Consider the following 19,498-nt stretch of genomic DNA (forward strand, 5'->3'; position numbering starts at 1 on the left):
GTTGGCTGTTAGATGGAGGCTACCCTCAGTTCTCTGCCTTATGGACCTCTGCAACATGGCACCTTGTTTCCCTGACAACAAGAGAGAATTTGCTAATAAGAGGGAGGGTGCCGTTTTTATAACCTTATCACAGAAGTGACATCCAGCCAATTTTGCTGCATTCCATTGATTAGAAGCAAGTCACTAGATCCAGCCCCACCCAAGGAGAGAGGATTACACAGGATGTGAGCCCTGGGAAGCTGGGACCATCTGGTGCCTTCTTTGACGTCATCCTATCACGCCCCGTTAGCCTTCTGCAAACTCCTCTCTGTGCTCTTCTCACCTGTAAATGATGGTGTTTCTCAGTGTTTCTCTTCTTTATGGTTCTACCCTTCCCCCAGTGACTTCAGCTAGCACATCTTTTCAAATTATTCAAAATCCAGTTTCAATCCCAACCTCCAAACCTCCACCGTCATTTTCTCACTCAGTCTCTGGGATCCCTCCATTCTCTGGGGAAAAAATTAAATTACTCCTCTTCTATGACCTGTTAGGACCATTCCTCTCCTATCCCATTCTCACTGAAATTACACATACTGGGATTTAAATCCTGCTTCTGTTACCAGTTATATTATTTTGGACTACTCAACTTCTTTGAACCTTAGTTTATTCATTTTTAAAATGTGGATAAAACTCTCATCTTACAAACTTATGTAAGAGCTAAATGGGATTTAAATGTCCAGCCTAATACTTAATAATAGAAGGCATTCAATAAATATTAGTTTTCCCCCACCCTGTTCTTCATCTTCACACTCACCCAATCTTTTGTCTGTTAACTTGCCAACTCCTCCAAAACCAGTGCCAACCCCACCTTTACTTTCTGTCAACCATGTTAGCCTCTTGTTTCCTCTCCCACCTCCTTTTTTAAATAGACTAATTCTCTTTAATCCTCTTCCTCTTCTCTCAGATATAGCCATTTTATGCCACTTCTGCCTTACTCTACCTCTAGCTCCTTCCAACTTTTCCATCTCTTATTTTTGCTCAGTTTACTTCTGGTTTTTACTTTTTATTTGGAAACAATCTCAAACTTGCAAGAACAGAAGAAAAAAATTACTTTTCCTGAAATATTTGAGAATAAGTTGTCTACATAATGCCTCCTCCCCGCTAGATGTTTAGTATACTTCCTACTATCGAGGACATTCTTCTCATAACCTAATACAACTATTAAAGCCAGGAAATTAACACTGAAACATTACTACCATCTAATCCACAGATGCCATTCAAGTTTCACCTGTTCAAATTTATCCTTTAAAGTAAAAGGATCCAGTTTGTAAGAGACAGGAAGAATAAAAGAAAAGCAGGCCCCAGCAAGGGCTGCAAAAGAAATTTATAATTATTGATAAACTGGATGCTATAAGGTATGAGACTCTTGGAACAAGTCCAGAAGGAAGGAACAGTACATAATCCTGAAAACAAGATATGATCCTGGGGTCGGTGACTGTTTCTCAACTGGCGTCTCAGAGTCACATGTTTTACGTATCTGGTGGAAAATCTATAGATAAGAATATTAGTCTTAGTTACTGGTTGTTATTGATTACTGTTTCCTAATTACTCAATGGTTAATGATCATTTTGTTCTTTGGCCCTGAAGTCCACATGAGTTATAGTTTAACTCCCTGCATATTCTTTCATTCACGGCTGAAAGTATAATAAAGCTGGCTTGGATTCAGCTTTGGCACCTTCACCTTGGAGCGGTATTGGTCCCCTGATCCTCGCTTTTCTGAATTCTTGTGTCTCTTTTCTCATTCTCTTGCCGTATCACACTTTCGTAAACCCTGGTTGTTGAGCTGGTCTCGACACCAGTTCAGAACCACACGTGGTATTCAGTTGCCACATCTCTCTAGTTTCCTTCAATCAATTCTTTAGTCTTTCTTTGACTGGAAAGACTGGTTTTGAGAAACACTGACACTTAAGATCTCTCACAGTATTATATAGAATGTGTCTTGATTTGGGATTCTTTGTTGGATTCAGGTTATTCATCTTCTTTGGCATTTATAACTCAGAACTGATTTGTATTTTTCTCACTGTATCCTGATGATATTCATTTGAACACTTGAAGAAGATTCTGTCTATATGGCTTTTGATGGGGATGTGTCAAAAAAATACAGAGCTTGAAGGGGCTCCCACTGGTCAGATTGGGACAGTTTGAGGATCAAATAATCATGCTAATAGATTATACTCTGTTGAATAAAATAAGATTCCATGAATTTACATCATACTGAACAACAAGATAGTTACATCCACTCACAGCAACTCTCCAATACTTATTAATTGTGAAAGGAAAAAAAGTACTTTTTTTGAGCAAAGTGAAAGTGAAAGTGAAGTCGCTCAGTCATATCCGACTGTTTGCGACCCGTGGACTGTAGCCCACCAAGCCTTTCCGTCCATGGGATTCTCTAGGCAAGAATACTGGAGCGGGTTGCCATTTCCTTCTCCAAAGAGACTCATAAAACGGCTTTCCTATTTGAAAACTCAACAGAGAAGGAATTTCCAATATAAAAAAACATCTGTGGGGACTTCCCTGGTGGTCCATTGGCTAAGACTCCTTGCTCCCAAAGCAGAGGGTCCTGATTTGGGTTTCCCTGTTGGATTCAAGTTATTCATCTTTGGCATCCATCCATCCCTGGTCAGGGAAGGAACTAGATCCCACATGCCACAACTTAAGAGTGCGCGTGCTATAACTAAAAGGTCCTTTTTGCCACAGTGAAGACCTGGTGCAGCTAAATAAATAAATAAAAACATCTGTACCTTTTGTTTAAAATTATTTCCTCACCAGAATAATAATTTCCAAACGTCCATACTGGTTAGCACCATTTTCTTTTAAAGAGAATGAATGAATTTTGTATAGTTTCATATTGGTTATTTGCCATCATTAAAAGTAATTCATGATCATTGTCTAAAAAATGGAAAATACAGAAGAATAGGAAAGGAAAATGGTCTCTCCTGGTATTACCACTGGAATGCAAGCACAAATTAACATTCTGGTAGGAACTCGATGTTTACGTGACATACTCAAGATCACACAGCTGGTGAATCAGCACTGGAACAAAAACACAGACCAATGGTCCTTGCATATTTGAATTTTCCTGATGCTGGTCACTGATACCTCTTGTTCTAATTGATTTTCTTAACATACAAAATAAAATAGCTTCATTTTCTGTTTCAGGAAAGATACATGCTTATTGAAAAATAAACAATATAGAAAATATAGAGCAGAGGGTAAAATCAACCAGTCTTACCATTCAATCACATCACTGTTTATTAATATATTATAATGCATTTATCTGGAAAATCTTTCCATATATATCATCATAAATTTTTTATGTATGTAGAAAGAAAGAGAGGCAGAGTTTGTGTTCTGATTATCTCTCCATGTCCAAAATTCTTTTTGATAATTTCCTAGAAGTAGTATACCTCAGCTGAAAAAATTTTAAATTGTTGACAAACACTGCTAAACCACCTAAGGAATAATTACATTAATTTAGACTGTCACTGTGTGAGACACTGCATTTCTCCACATGCTGTCAGAGGTTAACAGAACTAGATATTAGTTAAAATGGCTAGGACAGATTTTAACAAGTAATATGTTATTGCAATGGGGAAGGAGGTTCGGTGTAAACTGAAGTCAGCTTTGATCAGTACAGAGGTAACTGGGTGTTTTAAAGAGAAAAGGAAGGAGAAGAGAGGAAGGTGAATTGGGGCTCAGCAGAGTAAGGGAAGTGAAAAATCATAGGGTGGGTCAGTGTCAGTGCTGATTATGACAGCTCTGTTTGACAGCTGGCTGTTACTGAAATGTCTTTAGGCCACACTGCCCTAAAGACACTCAAACACTAGTCCTGTAGCTGTAAGGATCAAATCAAGAAATGTTTCACCAATAAACTCAGTCAGTTGCCCTACTATCTACCCCCACATTTTGTCCCTGAGGTTCTCTGAAAGAAGCAGGCCACGATGGGGCTCCCAGCTCCTGAAGGCATGGATATGTCTCTGGATTGTAGATCAGACTTATAAGTTCAACAAGCTATGCTTCTTTGACCTCTGATAAAGCCTAAAAACCCTGACTACAAGCCTGTTTCTCTCCCTGCACCTATCCCTCCTCCCAGACTATACAGGGCACCCAACAATCCATTATATATAGAATGGAAAGAATGCAATGCTGTGATAGAATGCAAGTCCATCTCAAAAAGCTGTTAACTTCCTGTTTTTCTGGTTGACTAGTTAATAATGTTAGGGACAGAATGACCTAGAGTCTGGTTTGCAGATATATTAATTCAATGGATTGACAATCATGAAAGAAAGGATACACTTAAGGACTGATCTGGCCCACTTCCGTCTCATACTAAAGAGATGAGAAGAAGTCTTCAAGCTCATGAGAAGGTTGGAGACACCAAGGGCCAGCCTTCTGAAAATGCACCTCTCTCTAAGGTCATGAGGAATGTTGACACTCTCAAGTCACTCCTGAGGAACGCTGGAATGACCAATGGGCTCAGAAGAAAAAGGAGCCTCACTCCCAGTCTCCACCTTAAATAAGTAGAGATGCCTCATAAATGAAAAATACTATGCAGGAAAAGACTTTCTCGAAACCAAGAGCAGGAGCCAAGGGTCTACCCACTGGCCCAAAGTTTAGAGAGTGTGGTGTGAGTAAAGAAGCATCGCTGAAGCAGGAAAGAAAGTGGCCGCAGGCTCAGTGCTTGATGTGCTCTGCTTAGTCGCTCAGTCATGTCCAAGTCTTTGTGACCCCATTGGCTATTGCCCACCAGGCCCCTCTGTCCATGGGGATTCTCCAGGCAAGAATACTGGAGTGGGTTGCCATGCCCTCCTCCAGGGCATCTTCTCAACCCAGGGACCCAACCCAGGTCTCCCACAAGGTAGGAGGATTTGTTTACCATCTGAGCCACCAGAGAAGCCCACAGCACTTGACAGTATTAATATTTACTTTCTTTATAATCTGTATGTGGCTTCCATCTTTCCTTTTCTCTCCAGTGTGAGAAGATCTAAGAGGCCAAGAGTCACTGTCATAACAGCCTTTGATGAAGAAATGCCTTTTTACCCCTAGATGACGTGGAAATTAGATCTCACATAAGGAATAAGTAATGGAAGCACAAACAGAAACTCCTGCTATATTTTTAATTTTAGCCTTCCTCCCAAAATTAAAGGAATGTCCCCTGTATCATTTATTTTATATTACAAATGACTTCAAAACAATAATTTACTCACTTTGCTCATTAATCTACAATTTGGGCAGAACTTTGTAGGGATGGCTTATCCCTGTTCCACATAGCTTCTGCCAGGGCAGCTTGGCCGGAGGCTGGGGTATCCACTCACAAGTCTGACTCACCTCAATGGCAAGTTGTTTAAAAAGTCAGACAGATTTAAAGCTACAACTCTCATGAGGATATATTACCGAGATGGCTTTTAAAGAAAAATGAGAATCATAAATAAAAAGAACAAAGTAGTCTCCTGCTTGTTAAAATATAATATTTTAAAGTTAAAAGCTTGACTTTCACAGAACTATAAAGTGAACAGGTGGCAAAGATTTATTCAACTCATTAATTACATTAATTATTAAATAAGATGTTAAGACTGATGAAATGGATTAAAAACCAGTAATGTATTTAGCAAGAAAAAGCAAGAGAGTTCCAGAAAAACATCTATTTCTGCTTTATTGACTATGCCAAAGCCTTTGACTGTGTGGATCACAATAAACTGTGGAAAATTCTGAGAGAGTTGGGAATACCAGACCACCTGACCTGCCTTTTGAGAAATCCATATGCAGGTCAGGAAGCAACAGTTAGAACTGGACATGGAACAACAAACTGGTTCCAAATAGGAAAAGGAGTCCGTCAAGGCTGTATATTGTCACCCTGCTTATTTAACTTATATGCAGAGTACATCATGAGAAACCCTGGGCTGGAAGAAGCACAAGCTGGAATCAAGATTGCCGGGAGAAATATCAATAACCTCAGATATGCGGATGACACCACCCTTATGACAGAAAGTGAAGAGGAACTAAAGAGCCTCTTGATGAAGGTAAAAGAGGAGAGTGAAAAAGTTGGCTTAAAGCTTAACATTCAGAAAACTAAGATCATGGCATCCGGTCCCATCACTTCATGGCAATTAGATAGGGAAGCAGTGACTGACATTATTTTTTGGGCCCCAAAATCACTGCAGATAGTGATTGCACCCATGAAATTAAAAGACACTTGCTCCTTGGAAGGAAAGTTATGACCAACCTGTGCAGCATATTCAAAAACAGAGACATTACTTTGTCAACAAAGGTCTATCTCGTCAAGGCTATGGTTTTTCCAGTAATCTTGTATGGATGTGAGAGGTGGACTATAAAGAAAGCTGAACAGTAAAGAATTGATGCTTTTGAACTGTGGTGTTGGAGAAGACTCTTGAGAGTCCCTTGGACTGCAAGGAAATCCAACCAGTCCATCCTAAAGGAGATCAGGCCTGGGTGTTCATTGGAAGGATGGATGTTGAAGCTGAAACTCCAATACTTTGGCCACCTGATGCGAAGAGTTGACTCATTTGAAAAGACCCTGATGCTGGGAAAGATTGAAGGCAGGAGGAGAAGGGGAAAACAGAGGATGAGATGGTTGGATGGCATCATCGACTTGATGGACATGGGTTTGGGTAGACTCCAGGAATTGGTGATGGACAGGGAGGCCTGGCGTGCTGCAGTTCATGGGGTCACAAAGAGTCAGACATGACTGAGTGACTGAATTGTACTGAACTGAATGTATATAGCATATCAGGAATGACCAAATTTATTTTCGAATAGATTCTTAATCAGTTACTATCCAATGACACAACAAAATGCCATGTTTGGAGTTATCATTTCTACTGGAAGAAGTCAATTGTATGTATCTCTACTGAATAATGCTCGTTTCTGGGGAAATGACTTCCATTGCTCAGTCTCGGTTGATATACAGAACGAACCGTCCCTCCACAAACCCATTGTCCAAGATGGGCATGTGCCCCGGGCCAAGTCAAAAGGAGCATTGCATTCTCTCAGTGAGAGATGCAGACACAAATGTGTCCCCCAACTGGAGGCTGAAAGACACAGTCAGACTTGGCTGGGACTTTTGTAGGAGCCACTGCATTTTCAGGGGTACTTGATCATGGAAGGTTTATGGTCTGAACCTGCTGCCAGGTGTCCTGGTATTACAGAAAGCCTGAAAGGCAGAAGTACATGAGGATGGAGACAGACAAGAGAGGACAATGGCATCCTGATGACTTGAATTGCACCCTGCATACCTGCTGCCTGACTACAGCCCTAATCCCGGACTTCTCAGTTATAGTCAGTATACTTCCATTCTTTGGTTAGTTTAAGCCAAGTAAATGGATTCCTCACAATAGTGTTCTCCAGTCCTGGCTTCTCCTTCTATGCTAGCCCCCTAAACGTATATTCATATTCACTTCTCTGTGCTTCAATTTCCCTTCTATCAAAAGAATAAACAATACGTACAAAGAGTTGTCAAGATTAAGTACATAATAAACCCAAACGTAATATACTTTTACAAATGTTAAAGCAAAAGAAATATCACATAACTTTTCCTAAATTAAATTCTATCTAGTACTGTTCATTACTACAACATGAACCCTCCCAATATCAGTCATTATTGGGTGTTCTTTAACTCTTGAGTGTTACAGTCTGTCAAAAAATTACCTAGGAAAGACTATTCTTTGGTATACCATGGTTGCTACTGGGATGTTTGTTATCCAAGACCGTGCATTCTACACACAGGCAGGTGGCTCCACAACCTCTTTGTCATCTAGGGGATTAAGCAAATTTCACACAGCTCCTGAGACTGAAGTGCCGATCACAGAGCTGTAGCAAGTATGTCAGCTCATCCATCAGGAGTCCTACTGGCTGCTAGGACACTTGCATACAAGACACTGATGCTTGTAGATTCCTCCGCCCACTTTTCCTCAAGCCCCTGGAGCCACTGCTAATCTTGGGCAATTCCCTCTCTTTCAGCCCAGTGACTCTATCTCCAGGTCATCTCTGCCCGCTGAGGAACACCCAGCTAAATTCACCTCCCACACAAGAGCCTGGATCACATTCTATAACAGATGCCCTGTAACTTCTGATCTGGGCAGGGAAACACACAAAGAAATTAACAACCGGTGGTAGGCAGCCACCAAGAGGACTCCCCGTGGTCCCCACCTCCTGGTCCTCACACCCCTGTTAATCCTCTCCCCTTAAGTGTGGGCTAGACCTAGTGACTCACTCCTGACAAACAGAATACAGCAGAAGTGATAGAATGACGCCTCCAAAATTAGCTTATAAAACAACAGGACCATCTGGTCTTGTTTGATCTTACTCTCCCTCAATGCTCTGAGGGAAGCCAGAGGCCAAACTATGAACTTCCCCAAAGAGGATCCCACGTGGCAAGGAACTAATATCTAGGACCACGGCCAGAGAGAACCCAAGGCTTGCCAAAAGCCACGTGAATGAACTTGGAAGCAGATGGATTCTCCCCAAGATTCGCCTTGAGATGACTATAACCCTGGCCAAAGCCTGGAGTGCAGCCTCAAGAGGGACCCTGAGCCAGCTATGCAGCTGACTCCTGACTGACAGAAACTGTGAGATCAGAAATGGTGCTTATTTTAAGACTTACTATGATTTGAGATAATTTGGTACACAGTATCGTATTACTAATATGCCACTTTCAGGATCAGATGTCTATAATTGGCTAGAAATGCAAATGAATTTACCTTTGCCTTTCTTTGAAAGTCTATTCAGACAGGGACTAGGGCACAGCAATAAATAGCTTGGTAACTTACCCCACGACAACCACAAGCAAATTACTTGAAGTGATACAAGAGGGCTAACAAGAAGCTCTACCAAGGGAAATTACCACCTTCTGGCATCGACAGTCCAAACTTCATCCCACAGTGAAGATAATCAGTACGCTTCTAAGCCCCTCCAATGAAAGGAAGAAACAAGAGCCTGAGGCTCAGGGGAAGGGCAGGGAGGCAGGGGCTACAAGCCCCTTCAACTGCCCACTGGGATCCCTCAGCAAACCCAGACCTGTTCCTGTGTCTGTGAGAAAATAACAAGTTTTCGTCTAGGTGCTCAGGGTTAATGGAGGCTAGAACTCCTGTCCCTAAAAGAGAACCCTGTCCTAAATGGGAAGATTCCAGAGCAGTTCTGAGAATGAAAGCCTGCCATGAAGACTGCCTCCAGGAACAGGAGCCCCTTAGACAACTCTGGACACAGAGGGAGTAACTGTGGGTCCAAGAGGTGAGATTATGGGACTCAGCCATGGTCTCCACCACCAGGGAATCAGAACATTCATGCACAGGGTGTGGAGCAGGCTGGCTGTGAGGCTCCCCAGCTCCCTTGGTGCTCAATGTCAGGGGTTCCTGCAGAATCCCAACCCTATACAAGACTAATCATGGAGCCTAGATTGGCACCACACTGGTAGCCCCAAATGTGGACAGAATGCATCTGAAAAGGTTTTCTGGTCAAATATGTTCTTAGCGCTCCACCATTATTCAGTCAATAACTTTCCTGTTTGTGTGAACCCTCCTGCTTATCCACGGGGACAACAATCAGGATAGGGAAGGGAAATCCAGTGCTGGAAGCAGAACGAGACTGAGGCATCTCTCCTGGATGCTTCTGCCTTGCCACCTGCGACAGGGTTTGTACTAACCCCTGGAGGATGGAAATCCTGATTGAGGAGAGAAGCAAAGATTGGGATCCAGTAATGACTTCCTCAGGGCCAGGGTCTGAGTTGTTTTAAGCCACTGCCTCACCTTCAGTGAGCATCTGGTATATGAGAAAGATCACCAACACGAGTCGCATCCCCTGAGTTCTCCAGTCCTGGCTCTTGTACCTAATGGGTGGGTGACCAAACATCTCTGAACTTCAACTGAAAAAAATCTAATTAAATGAGAACACTTCTGGTTTCTAGTCCAGAATGTAAGGAACTTGGGAGTTGTCTCTCCTGTCTACATACACACAAAAAAAGATGAGCAAACGGCAGACTAGTAACCCTTATCTCCCCAAAGAACTGAGGTCACAGGCCAAACATCTGCCCCTCCCCCCAAACTGAAGAGACCAACAAACAGATACAGAAAATCATCATTTTTTTGGAACAGAAATCCAAGAGCAGAAACCTTGGAGGGAACCAGAACCCAGGTAGGGAAACCTAAATATAACTAACAAATTGCTGGAGACTCAGTGTGAACAAGTCTTGGGAGTTAGAGATCCTCACCTTTTGTAAGTGTTTGATGTCCAGGAGCCCCACTAACTTTTCACAGTGACGATCAGAGAAAAATTCCCTAGTGCTTCCAGCAGGAAGGGAAAATGGCTGTTTTTATTTATGCCCAGCACATGTTCTACAAAGCACTGCCTTTAAGACTTTTACTAGACCCTAACCTACTGGGATTTTACCAGAGCCTGGAGATGGAAAATATTCAAATCCAGTCCCCTCTAAGCCTTCCTGTCTCAGCTAACAGAGGAAAACAAAATGAAACTGAGAAGCACTGGCGAAGGTCAGTACAGGCTCATGAAGACTGAGACCTAATCACAGGAGCACAGAGCGCTTCCTCCCTCCCCTCATCCACCCCACCCCACCCCCTCGCATCACAGGGCTCCCCTGCGATAGGGGAACACGACGGGAAGAACTGTGTGTCTCAGGAAAGAGTTAAGTCCCTAGGGAAACTCAGGGACAATGAAGGAGACAAAAATAAGGATCTCAGTGGACAAGGAGCCTCTCACAGCTACAGCAAACAGTAAACACAGCCTAATGCCTGGCCAGATCCACGTAAATCCTAATTCAGGTCCTTTTACTTAGTACATTATGCCCAGTTTTCAACCCAAACTTGTAAAACATCCTAAAAGACAAGTGAAATGACGGATGTGCAGTATCATAGACTAGATTATCTAAAGCAGAAATGCGTTTTTCTATACCTTAAGCTAGTTTGCTCTCTAAGCCTGCCCCATCTGACAGGAACTAAAGGTTGCTTTTCTAGGGGCATTTTCCAGAAGCCAGCGTAGGTGAATAGCCTGGGGGAGCCAGGATGAGCTGTACTGCCCTAACTTCTCCACTCCTCTGGAGCATAAATGGCAGTGTTAGTATACCAGATAGCCCCAGTGGCTTGTTTGTGCCACATTCAGGCTATGGACCTGAAGGCTGGCCTTTGGCTTGGCCTGGAGCTTGAGACCTAAGTCCACCTGCCCACAACCTGGAATCAGAACCCCAGACTTTAGCCAGCCTGGCTCCAAGAGGCCTCAGCGGCCCTAGTGAGATAGGCCTGGGGTCGGGTTCATGAGTTGGTACTTAGGCCAGGGTCATTTGTTTTGCCCAAGGGTCAGCAGCTGGGTTCATGTTCTTCTACAGTCAAGAGTCTCTCAGCCCTCCAGGTTGGGGAAACAAATGGAAACCCATGGCGATATTGGGAGGCTGTCCATGCTGGGCCCTTCCCCTTGCCCTCCTGCTGCTTGCTGAATAATAAATAGAACTGTGTTTTTTTAAAAAGTTTTTTAGATGGGAAATTGATAAACTGATAAGATGAAGTAAGATGAGAAGACCAGGTCAGGAACCAAGTTTAACTGGGTAACACAATGTAGTATCTGAATGATTTGTGGCTAGATAGGAAAGGACATGTCATCAGAGTAGGAAACAGACCACAAAAAAATTGAAACACAGTGGCAGAGAGACCCCGCTTTGGTGAGGGCGAAGAAAAGGACACTGATGGGGTGGGCACAACATAAGAGGGTGGTGGCCGGAGATAAGAATGTCAAGGTTAGAGAGGAAGCTGGGTGTCCCAGGGGGACCCATCGGGAGTGGTGTCATCCACCAGTTTCCATAACACAGGAAGTTTAGCTCCCCTGGGTGTTGGGGGGCACCCCTGGCTGCAGTGAGCTTGATGGGAAGTCTGCAGAAAGCTGCCTTCAGCAGGGAGTTACCAAGGTGGCCAATGGAAACAGAAAGGACCACCTGCAGCCAGAAGCACTGCAGGGGACAAGACAGTAGCCAAAGTCACATGTTCCATGTCCCCATGTCATTACAGTCCTTCACACTCACCCCAAGGCATCCTTCCACCCTGTCCTCCCTGGGAGTCTCTCTCCTCTGTTCACCCAGGTTCTACTGGATTGTACAGAGGCCCTGGGTAGCACAAGCTGTGCTGGGAAGAAGGATACAGGAAGGAAGGGAAGAGATTAATTACCATTTCCACAGAGACAGTGAGTCCTGGTTCAGGTCAGCCACTTTCAGGCATATTTCCAAGCTGGGAAATAAGAGCCCAGGTGATATGGGGTGAAGACCGAAACAAAGGGATCCCACAGGAGGCTAAATTAGGGAAAGATTCTCCAACCCCACAAAGTGCTGACTCACCCAGCTGTCATCTACACCCCTACCCTCTCCGCTTCAGTTCTGACAGCCTCAGTTTAACTTAGACTCAATGGGACTTGATTTCAATCCTCCCCAGACAGTCCCAGGTGGCTTCCTCTGTCCCTACAGTCATGGGTGTGATGTTCAGCCTTCCCTGAACATAGATGTGGCATAGATGTGGTCCACCCCCTTATCCACTGCCTCTTCCTTCAACAGGAGCTTGTTTCTCTCCATTCACCAGAGCCTCTCTTGAGGAGGCCCTGCAAGCAGCATGAGGAAGCTTCTAGACTTTCTCCTCCACCTTGATGAACAGGAGCACCTGGAGAGAAAAGTCATCAATGGAGACAATTTCCAAATTTAGGAGAATGAGACAAGGTCGGGCTGAGGTCAGACCACCCATTAAGGTCTGGGAACATCTGAGAGACACTTGTTGACAACAGGACACCACAGTCATGTCATCCAGCCCTTTGGGACCAATGAAGGGAAACAAGTATCCCACCCATAGGCTGCAAAGGCAGCAGGCAAGGAGCCAGTTCTCCCAGGCTGTCCTTGTCTGCTCAGTGAGTCTGGGTGACAACTGTCCTGGTCTTTGGTGGTTCTTTCCCACTGGAGTCCCTCTTTGGTGGTTCTTTACCACTGGAGTCCCTTCTGTGTTACTCAGGGGGACATCTCATGGCCCCTCAGTCCTAACACAGGCTAAGGGATTCCCACTCCTTCCCTGCCCAGAGCCTGTCCAACCCCAAGTTCCCAGAAGTCACTGTAAGAAGAGTAGGGAAGAGATGAGAAGAGACACACAAGAGCAGTTCTCCTGAGCCAGGCCACAGATGAATGCCAAACCTGTTATAGACAAAGCTAAACGGAGGGAAAAAGCCAGACAGGGACACAGAGAAAGACAGAGTTCAGTTCAGTTCAGTCACTCAGTCATGTCCAACTCTTTGCGACCCCGTGAATCGCAGCACGCCAGGCCTCTCTGTCCATCACCAACTCCCGGAGTTCACGCAGACTCACATCCATCGAGTCCGTGATACCATCCAGCCATCTCATCCTCGGTCGTCCCCTTCTCCTCCTGCCCCCAATCCCTCCCAGCATCAGAGTCTTTTCCAATGAGTCAACTCTTCCCATGAGGTGGCCAAAGTACTGGAGTTTCAGCTTTAGCATCATTCCTTCCAAAGAAATCCCAGGGCTGATCTCCTTCAGAATGGACTGGTTGGATGTCCTTGCAGTCCGAGGGACTCTCAAGAGTCTTCTCCAACACCACAGTCAAAAGCATCAGTTCTTCGGTGCTCAGCCTTCTTCACAGTCCAACTCTCACATCCATACATGACTACTGGAAAAACCGTAGCCTTGACTAGACAGACCTTAGTCGTATATTCCATCAAATATGTAACCTCGTTAGTTACATGTTAGAAGTATTAACAGGTTAATAGAAATGGTATAAACAATAGAAATTTTTTTGCGAAGCTGGAAAGTAGGAGGGAAGATTTAGGAAACCCTTTATAGAGGAAGCAACCATAGTGTGAATAAAAACAAAAGATGTTTCTACATACAGCTGCAATTACTCTCTTAAGAAGACTGATTATGATAAAAGAAGGTCTCACGTGTCATATTAGGATAGCACAGATGTACAGGTTGATAGTGATTTGGGAGAAATAAATTGTGCTGTAAAAAATAAAAGAGGAATGGGAGTGGTGGTGAGATAGAATTCACAGCACTGAGTCCAAGAGAGAATCTGCAATACAATCCCTGCAGAGAGTTTAAATTTTGATTGTGGGGAGGGCTCACGCCTCTTTGTTACTGTCTTTGTTACCCTGACAGTTTCTACACAGATGTATAGAACAGTCTTTTGGACTCTGTGGGAGAGGGAGAGGGTGCGAGATTTGGAGAGAATGGCATTGAAACATGTATAATATCATATAAGAAACGAATCACCAGTCCAGGTTCGATGCAGGATACAGGATGCTTGGGGCTGGTGCATTGGGATGACCCAGAGGGATGGTACGGGGAGGAAGGTGGGAGAGGGGTTCAGGATTGGGAACACGTGTACACCTGTGGCAGATTCTTGTTGATGTATGGTGAAACCAATACAATATTGTAAAGTAATTAGCCTCCAATTAAAATAAATAAATTTAAATTAAAAAAGAAAAGAAAGAGCACTTTGCATAGAAGTGAATTCTTTGGGGTAAACTTACAAAGAGTCCTGTAGCTAGCTTGATGTAAGGTCAAAAAAGGTCACATGCGGAAGTTGTCCTTGAGGACAGAAGAGGATATAAATGTAATTTCCTGGGAATTTTCAAAAAATCCTGGGAAAACTTCAAACTTGAAGACTGTGGAATTAGTAAAGATCACCAGTTGGTAAAGTTGGACCCTGTTATATTCAGTGTTATATGTGGAATAAGTAGAATACTGCACTAAAGTAAAATGAATATAATGGTGAAAAGTTGAAAGCATTTCCACTAAAATCTGGAGCAAGACAAGGATGCCCACTCTCACCTCTTCTATTCAACACAGTATTTATTGGAAGTCCCAGTCATAGCAATCAGAAAAGAAAAATAAATAAATAAAAGGTATCCAAATTGGAAGGGAAAAGGTAAAATTGTTCTTATATGCAGATGACATGATACTATAGATAGAAAACCTAAAGGTTTCACACAAAAACTACTAGAACTGATAAATTTAGCAAAGTAGCAGGATACAAGATTAACATACAGAAATCAGTTGTACTTCTTTACACTAACAATGAAATACCAGAAAAGGAATGCAAACAAACAGTATCTTTTAAAATTGAACTCCAAAAAATAAAATACTTAGGAATGAACCTGACCAAGGAGGTGAAAGACATACACACTGAGAACTATAAAACATTAATAAAGGAAACTGAAGATGATTCAAAGAAATGGAAGTATATTCCATGCCCTCTGATTGGAAGAATTAATATTGTTAAAATTGTCAAACAACCCAAAGCAATCTACAGATTTAAGGTGATCCCTGTCAAATTACCCAGGACATTTTTTATAGAACTAGAATAAATAATCCTAAAATTCACATGAAACTAGAAAAGGTCCAGAATTGCCAAAGCAATCCTGAGGGGGGAGAAAAAAACATAGCAGGAGGCATAATCCTCTCAGACTTCAGACAATATTACAAACCTACAAAAATCAAAACAGTATGGTATTGAAACAAAACCAAAAATACGCCTAAATGGAATGGAATAGACAACCCAGAAATAATCCCCTGCACTTATGGTCAATTAATCTTCCACAAAGGAGGCAAGAATATACAATGGGAAAAAGTCTCTACCACAAGTGGTGTTGGGAAAGTTGGACAGCCACATGTAAATCAATGAAGTTAGAACACAGCCACACAGCATACATCAAAATCAACTCAAAATGGCTTAAAGACTTAAATATAAGACGTGACATCATAAAACTCCTAGAAGAGATCATAGGCAATATATTCTTTGTAATAAATTGTACCAATGTTTTCTCAGATTAGTCTCTCAAGGTAATAGAAATAAAAAACAAAAATAAACCAATGGTATTTAATCAAACTTACAAGCTTTTGCACAGAAAAGGATACCACAAACAAAATGAAAAGACAGAATGTGAAAAAATATTTGTAAATAATGTGATAGACAAGGACTTAATTTCCAAAGTATACAAGCAGCTCATACAATTCAACAACAGCAAAAACACAAACAACCCAATCCAAAAATGGGCAGAAGACCTAGACTTCTCCAAAGAAGACCAATAAGCTTATGAAAAGATGCTCAATATTCCTAATTATTAGAGGAATGCAAATCAAAACTCAATGAGGTATCATCTCACACCAGTAAGAATGCTCATTATTTAAAAAGTCTACAAATAACAAATGCTGGAGAGGGTGTGGAGAAAAGAGAATCCTCCTACATTGTTGGTAGAAATGTAAGTTGGGAGAGTCACTAGGGAAAACAGTATGTAGGTTCCTCGGAAAACTAAAAATAAAATTACCATTTGATCTGCCAATCCCACTCCTGGTCATATATCCATATGAAACTATAATTCAAAAAGATACAAGCACCCCACTGTGTTCATAGCAGCACTATTCACAATAGGCAAGACATGGGAGCAACCTAAATGTCCACTGACAGATGAATGGATAAAGAAGATGTGGAACATTGGTTCCCTGGCCGACCAGGTCAACCTCTAACTACAGCAGAGGAGGGATGGATCACTGGTTCAGCTCCAGCATCTGCAGAGAGCAAGAAAGTTTAGAGGAGGGGTTGCCTTTTGAATTTCTGGCTGGGAGGAACTACCATCCACATTTTATAAGATAAGGAAACTAAAGTATAGGAGCAAAAATATCACATATCAGATTAGACAATTATTAAGACATAAAGATAATGTTTCCCTCTCTTTTATGTATTCCTTTAAGGAATCCCTAAGATCACAGGAACAACTAGCAGGTGGTAGTATCTGCAATTGAACCCAGAGCTGCCTGGCTTTGAAACCTGGCTCTAGACTCTCATTTTCTCAAAATGTGGCCTGGAACATGAGCATCACTTAAGGGCAGGGCCAGCTCTATAATACGTGTGGCTCAGTACAAAATCAAAATGTGAGCCCTTTGTTAAAAAGGCAGGAAAAACATACCATGACAGGTACTGAAGATACAGTTTTTTCTTTCCTCCACAACCCCTCAAATTGTTGCAGTGTCTTATATTTGCTATTTAATATCATTCTAAGTACAGACACTTTAAGATTTTACATTTCTAGCATGGATTTCCCATTTATCCTTTTACCATGTAATGCCGGTTTTAAATGGAAAAGTAAAGATAAATTCATACATGGAATCATACAATTTGTATATTGTAATTGTACACACAGATGAATTTTGTTCTTCACAGAACAGTGAAAACACTGAATATATCAACTGTTATTCTACCTCTTAATAAGCACATATTCTATGAACAATCTGTACCTTCTCTTTCCTGACAAATAAGGAAGGAGTGAAAGGAAATGAAACTTTCCTTTCTTTCTGCAGCATCATTTTTAGCATACGTGGCTGGCTTAATAAAGAGAAGCAACATAAAAGGGTATGAAATGGTTCCTTGGTTATTCATGTGTCTTAGCACACCATTTCCTTCTATCTGGTTCACAGCACACTCTGTTTCCAAGCCTGTCAGTGCTCCTAACCTTCCTAAGTCTGACATAACACGTTCCCCTCTACTTGCTTTGAGACCTGCGGACCTCCCACCAGAATTCATAGTCATGGGTCATTTCCCATTGCAGTACCCAATGGTGTCATAGCAAGAGACAGGGGACAAGCATATTCATACTGCACGGCACGCATCTGCTCCATTCTCACACAGGCCACACTGGACCATCCAGCTTTACCTTCAAAACACAAGCTCATATTGAAGACTATTAACACTTTCAAGAGGGTGACAGTAGACCATGAAACCAAGCTCAGCTCCCTTCTGAGCACAGGGCCTTGCGAGACTGCACAGGTTTCAGCTCATGATGCTGGCTTTGGCTGGGAGCTTGCTAGAAACGCAGGTTCTCAGGCTTTCCCCAAACTTACTGACTCCATCTGCACCTCAGTAAGATCCTCAGGTGGTCTGTGGGTGTGTGCAAACCTAGTCTAAGACTATGTCTCTCTGGCTGCATGCTGACCTCATGGCCTGGCTAGGTGAGTGGAAATGTTTTCTCTGGTCTGCCCCATCCCATCCCTCTGTTCTCTCCCCTCTAGGCCAACATGCAGCTCCCACAGGATGTTATCAGCCTGATGGTCGGCTAGCTCTTCTGAAAACTTATGTATGAGGCTCTGCTGAAATCCCAGGTTTCATCTGCCTTCATCTAAGACCTGTGTACATTCATGAATCCCTGAGGCAAGAAAGAAACCACAAAATCATATTTCAGGGGCTGAGCCAGAGGTGGCACTCTCCCAAAAGATGAAAGCCTTATTAATTTATATCTTAGTGTGTAGCTGAGATGTCTTTATTATTGAGAATTCAAAAGTGAAAATCCTGTTTTCTCCCATGTTTGCTATTTCATTCCACTTATTTCCCTACCTTTGCTATTTTTAAATTTTCCTACAGTGCATGAGAATTTACTATACTTCTCTTTTTCCTCATGATCAAAAATCAGAGAGATAGTAACAACCTTCAGAAAATCTTTAAAAGAAGAAAGGGAGAGAAGAGAGTGGAAAATGTAATTCTCTTTAACACTGAAGGCATTTCTAAAAATAATACTTTTTTAAAAAGAACTTAAACCAGAATTAGGAAGCTTTATCTTCTTGTTTCACTTTCAACCTCAGAAATAAAATAGAATCACTCTTCACCTAAAATGGAATCACCCGTCGGCTTAGGAGCAGAGCTTCACTGCACTTCTGCGTCGTAAACTAATATGGGATTTTCTTACACAACAGTGGCTCCTCTCCATCTGTGTGGGAGAGCAGTTTTGTTTTGTTTTTAAAAGGAATCACAAAAGGAGAAAGAGAAAAGAAAAGAGAAAAAAAGAGAAGTTTTGAAGATACCCGTTATTCCTTTGACAGGAATGGCCTCTGATCCCCCAGAACTTCATAGTTAAGCCCACCAGAAAATATCCTCCAATGGCCAAGCTTGTCAGAAGCCAATATTGGCTCAGTAGCTGCTCATAATCTTTCAGTACCTTTCTGACATCTAGACACCTGAATTCAAAAACCAAGCTTGAATGTTCCCTGACCAGAACTGGAAAAGGCATACAGAAAGGTCGCACCCCCACCCTAGGGTTAGGAGTGAGGAAGCAGCACAGAGGCAGGGAGGGGGCAAGATCTGGATCCACAGAGAGAGTGGGGAGCATTCCCTGGACTCCCGAAGGCCTTGGGCTTTTCAACAGTGCCACTCTTCCCCTCCCCCCACCCCAACCAAGGCAGGAGCAACAAAGAAACAGCTCCTTGGCGCTGGATTTTTGCTGTATACGTGTGCTATGAACTATTTCCTTATACACTTTCCTGCTGGCACAATGGTTGCATTCTCTTTTGGATCACCACCTCGGCACATTTAGTAGCATGAGTGACAGGGACATTTTAAATTCATGGGAAATACAAAACCTCCTTTGTGGGCATTGGTTTCAGCTGCTGCCTCAGGTAACAAGAGTT

At 42.5% G+C, this 19,498-nt stretch overlaps 1 long non-coding RNA gene across 7 annotated transcripts in view; it reads right to left on the reverse strand.

Annotated features, from left to right (window-relative positions):
• LOC105607801 (uncharacterized) overlaps positions 1-19,498 on the reverse strand; it is an 84,281-nt gene that overhangs the window by 48,074 nt on the left and 16,709 nt on the right. The window contains exon 3 of one of the 7 annotated variants that reach the window (XR_009599214.1): positions 1-12,704. This exon is cut by the window's left edge and continues 16,414 nt beyond it. The exons of the other annotated variants lie outside the window; for them this stretch is intronic. This is a non-coding gene — a long non-coding RNA (uncharacterized LOC105607801). The remainder of the gene's footprint in view (positions 12,705-19,498) is intronic. 7 annotated transcript variants of the gene reach the window in all.

The sequence above is a fragment of the Ovis aries genome, chromosome 2 (assembly GCF_016772045.2).
Source record: "Ovis aries strain OAR_USU_Benz2616 breed Rambouillet chromosome 2, ARS-UI_Ramb_v3.0, whole genome shotgun sequence".
Taxonomy (NCBI): Eukaryota; Metazoa; Chordata; class Mammalia; order Artiodactyla; family Bovidae; genus Ovis; species Ovis aries.